At 43.1% G+C, this 18,791-nt stretch overlaps 1 non-coding gene across 1 annotated transcript; it reads right to left on the bottom strand.

Moving 5' to 3' along the window:
• Window positions 1–3,507: 3,507 nt before the first annotated feature.
• Window positions 3,508–3,583, bottom strand: Trnas-cga. Its single transcript has one exon. It is a non-coding gene; the product is annotated as a tRNA-Ser (tRNA).
• Between the last annotated feature and the right edge of the window lie 15,208 nt (window positions 3,584–18,791).

Genomic DNA, 18,791 nt, shown 5'->3' with positions numbered 1-18,791 from the left:
AAAGGTTGTGGTTTGGGATTAAAATTTAGTGTGAAACGATATCAGTGACGAGATTCGCTAATGGCATCGATATCCACAGTGAAAGTGAATGAGCAGTCTAATGAGTCACAGAATATGGACTGAGAGTAAATCGAAGAAAGATGAAAGTAATGACAAGTAACAGAAATGAGTTCAGAAATAAATTTACCATCAAAATTAGGAAGCAAGAAGTAGACAAAGCGAAGAAAGTCTGCTACACTGGAAGCAAAGTAACGCACGGAGGGCGAAGCAAAGTGGACAAAAAAAATGTATTGTAGGAAAACGGGGCTTCCTGCCCAGAATAATTTTACTAATGTAAAATATAGGTCTCTATTTCAGGAGGAAATTTCTGAGGATGTGCGTTTTGAGTAGAGCATTTTATGAAACTGAGTTATAGACCGTGGGAAAACTGGAAAGAAGACAGTTATAGCGTTTGAGCAGTGGTGCTGTAGTAGGATGCTGAAAATTGGACGGGCCGTTAAACACGATTAATAAAATCTTTAAACGCTCAAATTATTGTAGGACATCAAGTAATTCCAAAAATGTTAGGCATGCTCCGACATCTCCACTGTGGCCTCCACATAAATAAGAACAAATTCTGACCACTGCCGTGTACAGTGTACCGGCAAGGATGTTGATCAAACCTTCAAATGCATTCAGATTCCTTACTCTAATTCGATCAGTAATCTATCTCTGACAAAGAAGTATGTGAAATGTATTCGAAGTTGTGAATAAGTGTAACCATCAGACTACGTGCATGTCCAAAAGAACGTTGCATTGTAGTTCGGAATAACACAAGCACTGCAATGTTGTATCATACACTAAGTACAGGCTTTCACAATGTATTGCTCTGTTTTCGAATGCAATAAAACAGCCAGTCAATATAATATGACCGAAAGGTTATCATTTTTCATATACTGGCCAGTTTCATCATCTCTAACACGAATATTGCCACACGAAGTTTCAGTTGCCACCCTCAAAACAAAGTTGCATGGTTGGCTGCAGCAAAACTGCTTCTTTCGATGACCCATGACTCCAGTCCAGAGTACACTGGCCAAGCCCCACTAGACACACTCGCCCCCATAGGCTTTTTGCACGTGCCACGCCTACATGTGGTCTCTGCGTATCCCAAGTCCTCTTGAGTACGGAATCAGTAGCAGATTCGAAATGTGAGGGCAACTCAGCGAATTAGACTGTTAGCGGTTCTGTAGCTGGTGTGCAATTTTGTATCCTTGTCTCAGTAATTGATCCAGAGTGTGAAAATCGCGGTGAACTTTTCCAAATATGCCATGATGCTGATCTTCTAATCTTAACCCACTAAAGAATGTGTTCTACTACTTGCGCTTCAGTGTATACTAAATTCAATGCCATGCCTCCTTTTATCCTATTAACATAATCAACTGAAGCTTCGTTAGTACCTTGTTTTCTACATAGCTCTCATGAATTAATTCACGCAACTGATGCTCTTCCAAATTCCAACGCAAATCGGTGAAATTAGAACTCCGATTAATTGCCCACTGAACTAACTGGAATAATCTGCTTTTACCTTACCGGCGGTTATGTGTAACAAATAATGGTAGGGAATACCCAACCTTTACTCCGAAATTCTGCCATCAAATATGATAGCTTTAACGCGCGCCGTACTGGCCAGCCCTCCCAGTTTGCTTGTTCCCGCAACAAGTCCTCCAATGGGTTACGGAGTTTTGAAAATAACGTTCTGGTATTCATAGAATCGATGAGGAGAGGAAAATGTGGCAAACATCGGCAAGAACAAGGGGCAGGAAGATAGGATATGTATTAAGATTTCAAGGTATAACCAAACAGCGGGCGACATCCGTACTTAAATGGGTGACTGCTCGCGTATGCATGTTTGCTTCTTTCCCTTTACCTTTAGGGGAAAGGGAAGAAGGGGTGGTGGAGTAAATTTCCTGATGACCAGGCTTTGCACCGATGTCTTGGATTAAATTCCAGATCACTCTGCAATTTCTCAGTGGGGCATGTGATACTGTTGATAGTGATCCGTCAGTCGGATGGGGACACTAAATTCGGCGGCCCCCTTTGTGCTATTCGACAGATATATGCTACTTGTTGGTATCGAGTTTGACCCACTCCTTCCTCTCAGCATCCTCCAACACTTCTCACAGCCACTACAGTCACCTAAAAAACACAGGTCTCACGTTTCGTGAGGAAAAGGTGCCATTGTGAGTGAATGATAGAAAATTCCTTCCAATCAGGGGTCTGAACCTGGCCTTAACCAACATTGCCATATTACGTTAAGTTAAGGAAGGACTTTCTTGATACTTCACGCAGCTTCTGAGGATGAAAACTGTAGAGGAATAGATATATTGGAATATATCGACAAATAACTGAGAACGTCGGGTGCAAGTACTGCCCTGAACTATCAGGTTGGCACAGGACAGGAATTTATTGCGGGTCATTTCAAACTAGCCAGAAGACAGAGAAAAAGACATTACCGAGCCTACTCTAACAAAGTGCGCGGGTGGGATAAATTAGAGGAACTGAATGGAGGAGAAAGGTTTTGGCTCGGGCAGTGAGAGATGGATAGACAGTCTAAAGAAACGCAGTGGTTGGGATTCAAGTCGTGTTGTGGAACATAGTGCCAGTCTGATTGACAGCTTACATAATAGAGGTATCCAGAAAGAACACTGTGAATTAGTGTGTGAGTGATAACATCACTGCCGCTCAGTATTAGCCGAGCGGTTTTAGGCGCTGCAGTCACGGACTGTGCGGCTGGTCCCTCGGGCATGGGTGTGTGTGTTTGTCCTTAGAATAATTTAGGTTAAGTAGTGTGTAAGCTTAGGGACTGATGACCTTAGCAGTTAAGTCCCAGTAGATTTCACACACATATTTGAACATTTTTTTGATAACATCACTCAAAATCCGGAGAGGCTGAGAACTGCAGATATAGACTGAGGTGACATAGGTCGTAGGATATCTCCTAACATCGTGTCGAATCTCCTTTCGCCCTGCGTAGTGCAGCAATTGGACGTGACATGGACTCAACAGACCTTTGTAAGTCCCCTGCAAAAATACTGAGTCATACTGCATCTATAGCCGTCCCTGATTGCGGAAGCGTTGCCGGTGCAGGATTTTGTGCACGAACTGGCCTCTCGATTATGTCCCATAAATGTTCGACCGGTGACCAAATCATTCGCTCGAATTGTTCAGTATATTATCAAACCAATCGCGAACAATTAAGGCCCGGTGGCGTTTCCAATGTTATTTCGGAACGTGAAGTCCATAAATGACTGCAGATAGTCTCCGAGTAGCCGAACACGACCATTTCTAATCAATGATCGGTTCAGTTGCACCCGAGGATGCAGTCTGTTCCATGTAAACATAGCCCTCACCACCATGGAGCCGCCACCAGCTTAAACAGTGCCTTGTGGACAACTTGAGTGCATAATGAGATTTTCACTCTGCAGCGGAGTGTGCGCTGATATGAAACTTCCTGGCAGTTTAAAACTGTGTGCCGGGCCGAGACTCGAACTCGGGACCTTTGCCTTTCGCGGGCAAGTGCTCTACCAACTGAGCTACCCAAGCCCGACTCACACCCCGTCCTCACAGCTTTACTTCTGCCAGTACCTCGTCTCCTACCTTCCAAACTTTACAGAAGCTCTCCTGGTAGAGCACTTGTCCGCGAAGGGCAAAGGTCCCGAGTTCGAGTCTCGGCCCGGCACACAGTTTTAATCTGCCAGGAAGTTTCAACTTGAGTCCACAGCTTCGTGCGGGCGCGTCACACTCGAACTCTACCATCAGCTCTTACCAACTGAAATCGTGACTCACCTGACCAGCTCACGGTTTTCCAGAAGTTTATCTTCCAACCGGTATGGTTACGAGCCAAGGAGGGGCTCTGCACGCGATGTCGTTCTGTTAGTAAAGGCACTCTCATCAATCGGTTGCTGCCGTAGCCCATTAACGCCAAATTTCGCCATTGTCCTAACCTTGGACATACGTCCCACATAGATTTCTGCTCTATTTCACGCATAATTGCTTGTCTGTTAGCACTGACAACTCTACGTAAACGCTGCTGTTCTGCGTTGTCAGTGGTAGAAGTAATGCTTGAAATTTGGTGTTCTCGGCACACTCTTGACGCTGTGGATCTCGGAATATTGAATGCCCTAACGATTTCCGAAATGGAATGTCCCATGGGTACAGCTTCAACTACCGTTCCGTGTTCAAAGTCAGTTAATTCCTATCCTGCGGCCGTAACACGTCGGAGACCTTTTCACATGAATCACCTGATTACAAACGACAGCTCTGCCAACTCACTGCCCTTTTGCACCTTGTGTACACGATACTACCCTCATCTGTATATGCGCATATCGCCATCCCATAACCTTTGTCACCTCATTGAACATCTGTGTCAACATACTGTGTATCGATGCAAGCAGATTTACTTAGCTGGTACGGAGTCTTTCGCGACGAAGTCATTGGACAAAAAGTTCTAGTTTAGCTTGACGCATTCACTTCGGATACAAACCCTGGCTTACGACGATAATCTATTGCCAGAATGTTCACGATAGTCGGCTCCTAAAGACGATGATGGAGTCCGTCGACAGCCTTTGAGTCTATTCGAGCGTGAGCCGGGACGTTAACTGTGGCGTCTCAGAGACTTTAACTTCTTAAAAATGCTCTGAACCTCTACTTACTTCACGTTCTTACTTCATGTTCCGGCGTGGAACGAACATGGCATGTTGGCTGCGCTTCTGATTAATAGACATAAGTTTGTGAAAGTAGGGGAGACTTGTGGAAGCGTTTGATTCCGTTTTGCTGTGCGACAAGACTATGGCTAAACACTGTGCTCGAACATACTCATGGTTTTCAGAAAATCCAGAGTGAACTTTCGTGCTGCATGTTTAATTAAAGGCCAGAAGCTATCTGCTCTAGTTATTTGTATTTCTCCAGTGTAGTGAATGGAATGTGTTAATAACCAACATTAAATTTATTCGGCCTTTATTGCTAAATATTATCGATAGTTAGAGCCCATTTCCTAAGTTTTTATTAACCTAACTTTACAGCGGTTACCTGTGTAGAGTGATACGAATTGACATAATGTGGTCGTACCGGACCTTCTCTTAAACAGGAAATGAAGGAAGGATTAGAGATAAAGACACGCTCAAAATGTGGGAAGAAATGAGACATAGCCATGTCAATGGAACATTGTGCGCATTTACAGTAAGCGATTTAGGAAAACCACGAAATATTCGATTCTGGATGAATGCATGGAGATTTGAACAGCCGACTTCCCAAATGCAGATCCACTGTGCCACGTCGTTCAAACAGCGAACGATCCTCATTTCAGTGCTCTACAAAATTCCAAGCTCTTCAAACACAGATATGTGTTTTTTTTCTTTTTCGTTTTTTTTTTTAAATCTCTGGCCTATAGATTAAAATGTCGATACATCACTTGTGCTTTAATTTCAATATCACTATTCACCTACTGATCCTTCGATCTTCCGCCATATTCTTCAAGATAGGGTGCATATCTAAGACGACTAATGCTGACATCTACTAAAAAATGGTAATTCTCGGACCAACGTAGACAATGTGGGGAAAGGGGATTGGGAAGTCGTTACACTTAGCTGCATGGTTTCACTAGATAACGACAACGGAAAATAAACAAATAAATAAATGTTCACTATTCAGTTCAGTGCTTGTACAGACTACTGATTCTTGACCGCACAATCTGTACGCCAGAGTGTTAAAATTGTCACTACAAGTACTGTTTCAGACTGGAACCAGCATCTGTCACGTTGATTATTCATCAAGAAATCAATTTTACACGGATCTGGTAGAAAAATAATCGCGTTTGGATAGAAAGGGTGTGGCTGGACCTCTATTTCTATGTAGCTGTCCCTTAGGGCAGCTGAATTTGTAGTGATTGATGCGCGGCTGCGTGACGTCACACGAGGTGGGTGGGTTCCCGTGGCGGGCTACCTGTGGGACAGGCGGCCGTGAGTCAACACCCACCGCCTGTGTTTGTGTTCCATTACCGCTGGCTGCTGCGTCCCGCGGGGATCCGCTGGCTTCTCGCTACAAACTGTCCCCTCATTTCGCTGTGCGCTGTTTGCGTCGCTTTTCTGCTTTGTAGTGAGTCCTGCTTCACGGAAGGGCACTTCCCTTTCGTGAAAGCAAATCCTCGGAGTTTAACAGTGACGACAGGAAAAAAAAACAGGTATACTGTTGGTAGCTCAGAAAAATACCTGCAATGATTTACGTGGGGTTCGGGGAAACACTTTTTACATCTCGCTCCCGTTCTTCCCGCTTCTGCCTAAGGTCCCTACAGTACACCAGAATATCTAATAAAAATCACAGCAACTAAACACAAACTGTTTGTACTTTCGGGTAAATGTGTGCGACTAAAGCAATGATTTAGCAACAGAGACCAAGCTTGCCTCCCTCAGGCATGTGCTGTTTTATGTGTATTTAAATATTATCATTGTTAGTAGATGGCTCAAATGGCTCTGAGCACTATGGGACTTGACATGCGAGGTCATCAGCCCCCTAGAGCTTAGAACCACTTAAACCTAACTAACCTAAGGACATAACATACATCCACGCCCGAGGCTGGGTTCGAACCTGCGACCGTAGCGGTCGCGCGGTTCCAGACTGAAGCGCCTAGAACCGCACGGGCAAACCGGCCGGCGATTGTTAGTAGAGAAACGTGGAAGAGTACTACACATAACGTGAAAGAAATTAGGGGAACATGTAGAACTCAAAGAAAAATGACGCGGAGGCGAAACATATATTGTGTACGTAGGTGAAAATGTACGTATGTATGTACTTCCTTTTTTTTCTTATTGAAAGTAGCGTGAATAATTTCTCTGTACGAGATGCTTTCAAAAAGTAATGGCAATTTTTTAATTTTGCGGGCTTTATGCATCCGATTTCCAATTTTTTTGTCTTGTTGGTACACGTGTTTCTGATGTAAGATTGCATTTTCAGCTGTTTTGAATATTTACTTTACTGCTGACAGTCTAAATTATTATACGTCCTTACGACTGTTCGGCAAATTTTTTCTTTCGGAAAAGATGGATTAAAGAATTTGCATTAAATTTTGCTTCAGAAATGGAATAAAGCGCAGAAGCGTATTTGAAATACTGGCTGTAGCTTTCGGCGAATCTACTAGGAGTAAGACAAGTTTGCGAGTTGTATAAAGGTTTCAAAGAGGGTCGAGGAGACGCTGAAGACGACGATCATCCTGGATGCCGTATCACGTCAATTACTGACGCCAATGCGGAAGAAGAAAGGAAAATGGTTTTGGAAAATCGCCGAATCACCATCAGCGTGGCTGCTGATGATGTTGGGTTACCCTTTGGCTCTTGCCAAGCACTTTTTCGGATGTTTTTGGCATGAAACGCTTAGTAGCAAAGTTTGTTCCGAAATTATTGAATTTTGACCAAAAACGACGTCCCGTAGACATCACCCGGGAATTGCAGAATGAAGTAGGCAACGACCAGAACGTCTAAAGAAGGTTGTAACAGGTGAAGAAACATGAGTCTACTGGTATTACGTCGAAACCGAGGCCCAGTCATTCCAGAGGAAACTGCCTGAAGAGCAAGTACCGAAAAATATCGACAAGTTCGATAACATGTTTTCTTCGATTACAATTGGACAGTACATCATGAGTTCCTACCTTATAGTAGTACGGTCAGTAAGGAATACTACCTGGAAGTTATACACCGTTTGTGCGAAGAAATCCGAAGAAAACGACCAGAATTGTGGGAAAACCGCACCTGGGAACTGCATCACGATAATGCTCCCGCTCACACTTCAATATTTGTTCGTGATTTTTTGGCGAAAAGCAAAACCGTTATGTTGCCCCTGACATCGTATTCACCGGACTTGGCCGTCTGTTACTTCTTTCTGTTCCCAAGGTTGAAGAGAACCATAAAAAGACGTCGTTTTGCCACCACTGATTTGATTAAAACAGGGTCGCTGAACGAGCTGAACGACATAACGAAAATAGAGTTCCAGAAGTGCTTCCAAGATTGGAAAAAGCGCTGACACAAGTATATTTTACCTGAGGGGATTACTCTGAATGGGATAAAATTGATGGTTTATGAATAAATGAGATTATTTAAGAAAAACAAAGATTCCCGGTACTTTTAGATTACACCTGGTATGTGTCTACCCCTGTATAAATCTAACTAGTCCAGTAACGTAAAATCCTACTTGTTTTAACTTGCCGTTTTCGATATCATGTAAACTGACACAAGGACAAATAAACAATAAACATTAAACACTAAACAATGATCAGTGATGTTGGGTGGCAGAAAAAAAATTTACTGTACCAGTGTATCTCATTGCCAGCGTTTCGTGCCATGTTCCGTTTCTCGCATTCAATTATTATATGCGTTAAAGGACAGTGCATATAGCGTACTGAATGATATTAATGGTATATTAATGGTAATAACTGTGTACGCAACTAAAAATTTGTGTTTTTGGTCACCATACACCACTTGTCAGTGGGCCTATTCTATCTTCTCTCTCTCGTTCGCGTTGGGATATATTGTCTGCTTGCAAGTTTTAAGCAAATTTATCGTTGACACCGATTTTAATCGTCTTCTTGTTTATCTACTAAATCAGCGCGAAAGGTGAACATTTTTATAAAACATGAATGTTGACATCATATCCTATTTGAAAACTAGTATAAGATAAAAGCAGCCCTCCACACCTAAAAATAAAAAAAGAACTGGACGAAACATGTGCAATGACGAAGAAACGCTTCTGAACAGCACCAACATTAATAAACCATTTTTCTAGCCGTTTCGAGTACACAAATAAACCTCAACGTTATTACTGCAGAAGTATGACTATGCTAAAAAGATATACGGATTTAAAGTATTTACGTCCTTTGCAGATAAACAAGTCAGCCACGCAATGTTGACGCAATTCCATTAACGATAATGTTTTTAAAACGATGCGTGCTGTTGTGCTTCAGAATATGTCACAACACTGAGGGCCACGTTGCTTGCATGTGCAGCAGACGCAATGTAGCAGAAGCCAGCGGTGAGGGGGAAGGCAACTAGGAAGGAACAGTCTATGTCGCAGCAAAGTGCCCTCTGCTTTCCCGCCCCAATGTGGGGCTAATGAAAACCGAGAACAAACAAAGTGAAGTACTTAGAGGGATATTGCCCGTTAACTTGATTTTTACAGAAGAGATTGTGTGTGACCTCTGTCAACAGATTTGAAAGAATGTTTGGGGAACACTGTTTAATGTCTCCATGAATGGTACCTTGCAGTGTTAACTGTCTCACTACTCAGAAAATCGAAATGGTGACATCGGATTTATTATACGTTTGCGTACACAGCAGGTTTATTATATAACAACTAGATACATTATGTAGTATAAATATAATTACTTCGTCTTTGTGCTTACTGTAGTAAACTGTCACCATGTTTTTCATGAACTGCTGCGTCATATCTCGTTACAAATGCTGCAATATGCACGGATGTTACCTGGTACATCGTTTTAGTCTTGCTTAAATAGTTTCCACTGTACTTTTGAGCACGTGGTAACAACACACAGTGCAAATTACTTCATGTGCAGCCTTTGTTAAGGTTACTCTATAAGCTATCGTCTTATTCTACACACACCAATAAAAGTTATGCATCACCCCGGTTCCCAGAACTCCAGAAGATAGACACTGACTGTGGATATTGTATCACAGACACAGTCCCTTTGACTGTTCAGAGATGACACTAAACACGCCCAAAGATGTAAACAACCATTCATGAGCTGCGCCTATTAGATGGAAGTGGGCCGCAGACGATCAGTTCCAGTCATTGCACCAGGAAGTATGTACATGGCTGGTGTTGTCTGTAGTTCACCCATGCCTAGACTGTCAATACCGCGGTTCGTCCGCGTCCGCATTGTTACTTTGTGCCAGGAAGGGCTCTCAACGAGGGAAGTGTAGAGACGTCTCGGAGTGAACCAAAGCGATGTTGTTCGGACATGGAGGCCATACAGAGAGACAGGAACTGTCGATGACATGCCTCGCTCAGACCGCCCAAGGAACACTACTGCAGTGGATGACCGCTACCTACGGATTATGGCTCGGAGGAACCCTGACAGCAACGCCACCATGTTGAATAATGTTTTTGGTGCAGCCACAGGACGTAGTGTTATGACTCAAACTGTTCGCAATAAGTTGCATGATGAGCAACTTCACTCCCTATGTCCACGGCAAGGTCCATATTTGCAACCACGACACCATGCAGTGCGGTACAGATGGGCCCAACAACATGCCGAATGGGCCGTTCAGGTTTGGCATCATGTTCTCTTCACCGATGAGTGTCGCATATGCCTTCAACCAGACAATCGTTGGAAACGTGTTTGGAGACAACCCGGTCAGGCTGAAAGCCTTAGACACACTGTCCAGCGTGTGCAACAAGGTGAAGGTTCCCTGCTTTTTTGGGATGGCATTATGTGGGGCCGACGTACACCATTGGTGGTCATGCAAGGCGCCGCAACGGCTGTAAGATACGTGAATGCCATCCTCCGACCGATAGTGCAGCCATATCGGCAGTGGTTCAAATTACTCTGAGCACTATGGGACTTAACATCTGAGGTCATCAGTCCCCTATAACTTAGAACTACTTAAACTTAACTAACGTAAGGGCAACACACACATCCATGCCCGAGGCAGGATTCGAACCTGCGACCGTAGCGGTCGCGCGGTTCCAGACCGATATCGGCAGTGCATTGGCGAGGCATTTGTCTTCATGGACGAAAGTTCGCGCCCCCATCGTGCACACCTTGTGAATTACTTCCTTCAGGATAACGACATCGCTCGGCTAGAATGGCCAGCATGTTCTCCAGACATGAACTCTATCGAACATGTCTGCGATAGATTGAAAAGGGCTGTTTATGGACGACGTGACCCACCAACCATTCTGACGAATCTACGCCGAATCGCCGTTGAGGAGTGGGACAATCTGGACCAACAGTGCCTTGATCAACGTGTGGATAGTATGGCACGACGAATAAAGGCACGCATCAATGCAAGAGGACTTGCTACTGGGTATTAGAGGTACCGTGATGTACAGCAATCTGGACCACCACCTCTGAAGGTCTCGCTGTATGGTGGTACAACACGCAATGTGTGGTTTTCATGAGCAATATAAAGGGCGGAAATGATGTTTATGTTGATCTCTATTCCAATTTTCTGCACAGGTTCCGGAACTCTCGAACCGTGTGATGCAAATCTTTTTTTGATGTGTGTATTAGACGCAAGAGAGATAATTTCAGGTCGTTTTATACAGGGTGTCCGTAATTAAAGTTCGAGTTTCAAAACGCTGTAGAAAGAAAATCACTACTCAGAATGATATCAGATTTAAACAGCAAATTGTTGACGCAGGGTGAAACGGCATGGGGTAAAAAATTACGTAAATTTGACCAATAGATGGCGCTGTAAGCGTCAGAATGTGCACACCAACAGACGTGAATTACATGGGTGTTTCTCAGTTTGCTTTCGAGACGCCCAAAATGACTGTCTCCATGAAGGATCGCGCTGCTGGTAAAGCTCTTTTACAAGAACGGTGACTGTGCACCAGTAGCAATGCAGATGCTCCGGAAATTCAAGGGTATGAAAAAGATCTGAAGAAAATGATAAGAAAATTCGAAAAGAGAGGTTCTTTTGAAGGAGGACAGCGGTTGACCCGACATCTGTCGAAGCTGTGGGCATAGCATTGCAGACGGGGTCGAGCGGTGGTGTGCAGTTATGTAGTGCATGGTGTAAAGTCTCCTTCTGTGAGACTTGCGTTTACTGACGGTGATAAAAACATTGTTGACTACTTAGTGGGAGGAAAATAATTCAATAAATTTGAAAATCAGATACGTCCGAAATCTGATGACATATCTCGATGGAATCGTTAGTAGCAGCACACAAAAAGGGGTTTACATTAGCGAGAGAGCTACGAACGGAATATTTACTAGTGCCATATTTCATGATTATGGTTAGTTTTACGATCTAGAAAAATATATCTGTCTGGCTTTAGATCGCTATACAGGAGGCAGATGGCTTCTCTGATGAGCTGACGTGGAGAAAACTATTATTTCTTTTATGTTTTGACCGTGAAATCGGGCAGTTAAAGACTGAAAGCTCTTGAAAAGGGCGAGAATTACTCTCTTAAATTTATACGAACCGCGCAAGCGGCCATTTTAACGCAGTCCAAGCCAGTCAGCGAACTGATCCGTTTTCGCTTACCTCCTTTTACAATCTCAAAGAACCACTAAACTCCTTCGCCTTTTCTACAGTCAAATGTGCCACTGGACTACAATAATAATTATGTACACCGATTTCTAATTTGACGTAATTCTAGGGAGTGTTTTTCGTCGTAGCGTGTTTCACCTGTCATTTGTAGCCGATCCCAATTACATGATGACGCTTATAGCGCTATGTATTGGTACAATCTTCGTTACTTTATTTATTTTGTTATACAACGTTTCCCCCAGCGTCAATGATATGCTGTTCAAATTTGACGTAATTCTGGGGAGTGTTTTTAGTTCTGCAGCGCTTTGAGACTGGAACTTTAATTAAGAATACCCTGCGTATCACTCCCGAGCTAGGAAGACTGGAAGATTAAGGTTAAACTTTCTTCTGATGACGAGGTCTTTAGAGCTAGAGCAGAAGCTCAGAGTTGGGAAGGACATCTTGAGGCTGAGATCTAACCTAACTACAGGGTTACATGAAGCCACAAAACAATCGCATCGGACACGACAGGTGTACCAGATAGACAACTGTTAACTCGGCGCACGCATTAAAACAAAGTCCTCTTTGCTATCATGCACGTCACCTATCACAGCTACGCGCCAGTAGAGAAATTTGTAACACTGATAGTACTAGCTGTAGTAGTTTTATCCATTCGTCGATCATTTTTCGATCATTTTTACAAGGATATTATAATTAGTGGACAAAAAGAAACGTAATTCATTTGGACAAGCATTTACACTCTTACAGATGTTGTTTCACAAGGCTGGACAGGTCATCGGCTGTGACCTTGAAGTAGGAACCATCCTGGCATTTGCCGAAGTGATTTAGGAAAACCACGGAAAGCCTGAATCAGGATGACCAGGTAGAGACTGGAGCCTCCACCTTCCCGATTACGAAGCGTCTGTTTAAGCTAGCACATCCTCATTTGATTTCTCTCTAGTGTACAATAATGCTTTGCAAAGAAGTTATTTAATAATGTGAAATGCTACCTGCTACACTGTTCAGTCATTTCTCAAGACCGATGACCGCAACCAGGGCATGCACTATACATGAATGTAATACTACACAGGCTAGAAGCTGTTATTAGCACAATGATGACAACGTTTGGTTTCTATATTCTGCACTTCAGATTCGCATTTGCTTGTATCGAAGTGTCTGTCACCATGCCACGATAATGAATAAGATGTTGATAACACAGAACAGTCGTGCAATAGTGACCAACATTGTCTGATGCGCATATAGTAACAATGAAAGATATTTAGCTAGCCTAAGCAAGTGTTCGAATTCAGTTATTTGAATCACTGGGGAAGCTCATCTTGACGTACTGCAAACATGAAGTTTCCTGTAATTAAACGTTAAGAACACTACCAGCAGTATTAAAATATTCCCAGTGTGCCTTGATTGCAGATGTTTCAAAAGTAGAGAAGTTGGCTTACATAACTGAAGTTTGAAAATGGTCTGTCCCATTTGCCATGACGACTTTCAAGTAGTTTTGGCCATAAATGTGAATGAAATTGCGAATTTGCTAAATGTGCTCAACCTCTGTAATATTATATTGTTTGTAAGAGACCAGAGACACTGGTTAGAAAGGTTTCTTCTTTTTTTTCGAGAGTAGTAGTGTATGTTGGACAGTCTGACTGTGTACTTGGTTTGGGAAGGGTGGAAACTAGCCTGCCATGCAGTGGAGGCAGCATTATTTAAAAAGGATTTTGTACTAATATGTTTTGAGGAAAGAAAATGAGATTATATTAATGTAAAAATATCAAAAGCCAACTCTTAAGATAATCCAGTTATATTTTCGTAACTGTATAGATTCTTAGTGTTAGAACATTCCGTATGGTTGAAGTTTACTGTAGAAATCTTATGATGCGACATATGGTTTTATCTTATAGTGAAAACAAGTATCAAGTAATTGTAGGAAAGTTACTAAGAAATATTTTGCTAACATGTCTAAGGGTGAGAACTTTATGGAAAGGTGTATTGTTGTCGTGGCTTAATGAAGCATAGTTAAACTTGAAGTTTTTCTTCTCTTTTGTCAGTCGCTATGATTAGTTCCCCATTTTCATTTTTTACTCTCGTTATTCTGTTTGCACCTTCACACTGGACGTCTCGAGTTGTGAACTGAGAAGCATTTTTGTGAAAATTGATAAGGTACCGTCTTACATTGCACGTCAGAAGTACGGCAAATGAAATAGTGTTTTTGGATCTCTCATCATTATCCTAATATTGACAGGTTGCAGAACAGACGAGAGTGGCGTGTACAAAGGTAGGTCAATAAATTTACTTACTATCAAGGTTCGTATCCAGTGTAGAGCACAGTAATTGTCAATGTATCAATTCAGAGGTTTAATACCAGTAGAACATCTCAATAAAGTGCTATTTTGTGAATTTTCAAGCAGTTTTATCATAAAGTCAGCTGCGTTAATTGTTATTTTCATTTGCTCTGTAATTATAATAACAGTTCTCGTGCCGGCCGTAGTGACCGTGCGGTTCTAGGCGCTACAGTCTGGAGCCGAGCGACCGCTACGGTCGCAGGTTCGAATCCTGCCTCGGGCACGGATGTGTGTGATGTCCTTAGGTTAGTTAGGTTTAAGTAGTTCTAAGTTCTAGGGGACTGATGACCTCAGAAGTTAAGTCCCATAGTGCTCAGAGCCATTTGAACAATTTTTTTGAACAGTTCTCGCACAGTGATTGTTTACAAGACAAAGATAAAGATTAGTAATATCCAGGGCCATATTTTTATCTGAATCATTTTGTTTTGAAATCAGATGGAATATGCAAATTTCATTGAATACGGATTGCTTTTCTCGCAGACGAATTATTTCATGTACGGGCTAGTCTGGATTTCGTATCGTGTAGCTTCAGCTCCACATATTTCCGTTCAAAATTAAATTTTTACATACACTGGTGTTCGAAATTAAAGCACCAAACGGAAATTTTGCAAGGTCGCATTTATTTTATCACAAAACAGTGTAAACAAGTGACAGTAAAGTAGAAAAAAATGTAAAGAATACAGAACTTAAATAACTCCAACATGCACAACGGCGGACAAAAATGGTCTCTATATTTTCAGCTTAACTGTATTTGTACACACATTCCGACAACTGGTTAATGTACTCAGTATGGGATGGTGAAACTAGCATATGCTTTCCTACGTTAAAGGGCGGACCGCCTGAAGGTAAACGTCAGCAAGACGTAGTTCCGCACTTTCCTCCTAAACAATAGAGAAGCACAGAGAAACGTAATGTGATGTGGCATGGCGAACGACTCCACCACTGGTCACAGCTGAAATATAACGGTATTTGTACACACATTCCGACAACTGGTTAATGTACTCAGTATGGGATGGTGAAACTAGCATATGCTTTCCTACGTTAAAGGGCGGACCGCCTGAAGGTAAACGTCAGCAAGACGTAGTTCCGCATTTTCCTCCTAAACAATAGAGAAGCACAGAGAAACGTAATGTGATGTGGCATGGCGAACGACTCCACCACTGGTCACAGCTGAAATATAACGGTATTTGTACACACATTCCGACAACTGGTTAATGTACTCAGTATGGGATGGTGAAAGTAGCATATGCTTTCCTACGTTAAAGGGCGGACCGCCTGAAGGTAAACGTCAGCAAGACGTAGTTCCGCACTTTCCTCCTAAACAATAGATAAGCACAGAGAAACGCAATGTGATGTGGCATGGCGAACGACTCCACTACTGGTCACAGCTGAAATATATGGGCGTCGCCTTGGATCACACCATGGCGTTTAAACAGCATTGCAGCAACAGTAACGACATCGTCATTTTACCGACAAGCATGGAATGTCGATCCTCACTTCTTACGGAAATCAGTTACTGCATGTGTGTGCGTGTTTTGGAAACAGCAGTGAACGTGTCAGTGTGGATTACAAAGCCAATACCAGTGTACAAACTCTTTGCGCTCATTGGCATTGCGCCGCTCACGTGCACCGTTACACTGCGTCAGTGTGGAGAGGATGAAGATGGTAACCGGTTGCCGCCACTCAACACACAGAACACTGTCTACTGCGAAGCGACTCCGATCCAAGTAAGTTTACACGGAAAGACCGCAATTCCTCATAGGCCCCATGAGAAGCACAAGATAGAAATATTGAAGTCATTATTGCACAAACGCTACGTCTCTGGCAGTGAGCTCCGCTTGCTTATATGGTTAGTTATTACCGTCCAATACTCAGGACGATACTTAATCCTGAACAGTGAACTGAAGAAACATGACGAATGGGTCATAAGCGCGATTTATAAGGACGATACAATCAAGTATCACTTCTCATCACTGGCTGACCGGAAGATCGTCATGTTGTTCCTCAAGGATTCAAAAATTTCTTTTTTTACACACCGAAAAGTCTCTAAAAGTCGTCATTAAGTACCTTCGCGTGCAAATCATGAGAGAGGAGACAGCACAAGTTCTGTACAACAATGGTTTCCAACAAGCCTCTGTCAGTTTAAATCGAGAGATGAGCAAACCAGCAAGCTAGTACCACAGCCAGTCTACTGTGTGACCCTGTCGGCAGGCCCAGCCAGCGTGTCAGTCTATGATGTCAGACATCTTCTAGATACCATTGTGGTAATAGAGGAATTTCGATCAAAAATGGGGCCACCACAATACAGAAGACATCAACGTTTTTTCCATATGCTCAATTACTGCCACCTGCTGCCTCGATATGTGAAGTGTACGGACCACCATCCGTCCAAGGCTTGCAGAAACCTCCAAATCTAAAGTAAAATGTGTAAATTATGAAGGCGAACATTCTGTTACATGAAGAGGATGCCCCAGACTCCAGGGGCACTGTAGATTTACACTGCGCGAGGTCAAGCAGCATGGAACAGACAACAACTGGTTGCTGGCCCCCACTCAACCGAATATTGGCAATGAAAACGAACTTCCGCCCTTTCGTCGGAGTCCACAGCCTCTTGCCACACTTCACCTGGCACCAGATGTCAAAAACCTAGCGCGACTACACCGGACGCACATTCAGAGTTCGACTTCTCGTAAGTCGTGAAGATGGTCATGAGCGTAACAGAATTTTTAGTGACTCTTCGCCAGAGGACGTTTTTACCACGATTCAAGAGACTTTGCGGAAATTTAATGAAGCTCCAGACATCCAGTCAAAATCGCACACCTTAGCAAATGGACCCATGAAGGTATACGCCCCCAGTAGCGGCCCGTAGACCCACGACGCTGGATCTTTCACTCTGTACATTCAATACGAAAGGCGCCTAGAATAAGAAGGTGGAACTCGAGTATTTCTTCGCCAGTTTTAAGATCGAAATTCTATTCCAGACGGAAACGCACCTCCACCCCACGCAGTCTTTCAACTTACGCAACATGGTGGGCAGAGCAAATGGGCGAGGGTGCGGCCCGGCCATATACCGGGTGATCAAAAAGTCAGTATAAATTTGAAAACTGAATAAACAAAGGAATAATGTAGATAGAGAGGTACAAATTGACACACATGCTTGGAATGACATGGGGTTTTAATAGAACCAAAAAAATACAAACGTTCAAAAAAATGTCCGACAGATAGCGCTTCCTCTGATCAGAATAGCAATAATTAGCATAACAAAATAAGACAAAGCAAAGATGATGTTCTTTACAGGAAATGCTCAATATGTCCACCATCATTGCTCAACAATAGCTGTAGTCGAGGAATAATGTTGTGAACAGCACTGTAAAGCATGTCCGGAGTTATGGTGAGGCATTGGCGTCGGATGTTGCCTTTCAGCATCCCTAGAGATGTCGGTCGATCACGATACACTTGCGACTTGAGGTAACCCCAAAGCCAATAATCGCTCTGAATTGAGGTCTGGGGACCTGGGAGGCCAAGCATGACGAAAGTGGCGGCTGAGCACACGATCATCACCAAACAACGCGCGTAAGAGATTCCAAGGATGTGTGTCAATTTTTACCTCTCTATCTACATTATTCCGTGGTTTATTAAGTTTTCAAATTTATACTGACTTTTGATCACCCGGTATATCAAGCGATCTATCACACATGTTCCTCTTGCACTGCCACAATTTACATTTCTGGAAGCAACTGCAGTTAACACTTCTACCCGTTTTGGCGCGTTACATTGATTGCAGCGTTTCTTAGCCATCAGGAGCCCTTCGACAGGGATGACCTTCTGCTGCTATTTGCTCAATGTGAGAGAATTTTGCTCTGCGTGGATCTCAACGACAAGCACTTAGAGTGGAATTCGCGCCGTATCAACCCGCGAAGCAACCAACTGTTCGGCATGGACGAAGGACTGCAAGCCATTACATTCGGGCCAGACAATCCAACTCACGAGCCAAACAATCCAACTCACAGACCCGACGTGGTGGACATAGGTATCGTGAAAAATCTAAGACTCGATATGAGCCTTCAAACCATTAACGACCTGACATCTGATTACAATCCCCTGGCCGTATCGTCACAGAAGCACTGGAAAATCTACACCCTCCAGAGCAACAGACCATGAACTGGGACCAGTACCAGGCGTTCCTTAGCTACAACGT

The sequence above is a fragment of the Schistocerca piceifrons genome, chromosome 1, assembly GCF_021461385.2.
Source record: "Schistocerca piceifrons isolate TAMUIC-IGC-003096 chromosome 1, iqSchPice1.1, whole genome shotgun sequence".
In the NCBI taxonomy this organism is placed as follows: domain Eukaryota; kingdom Metazoa; phylum Arthropoda; class Insecta; order Orthoptera; family Acrididae; genus Schistocerca; species Schistocerca piceifrons.
This window is presented reverse-complemented; position numbering and strand designations above follow the sequence as displayed.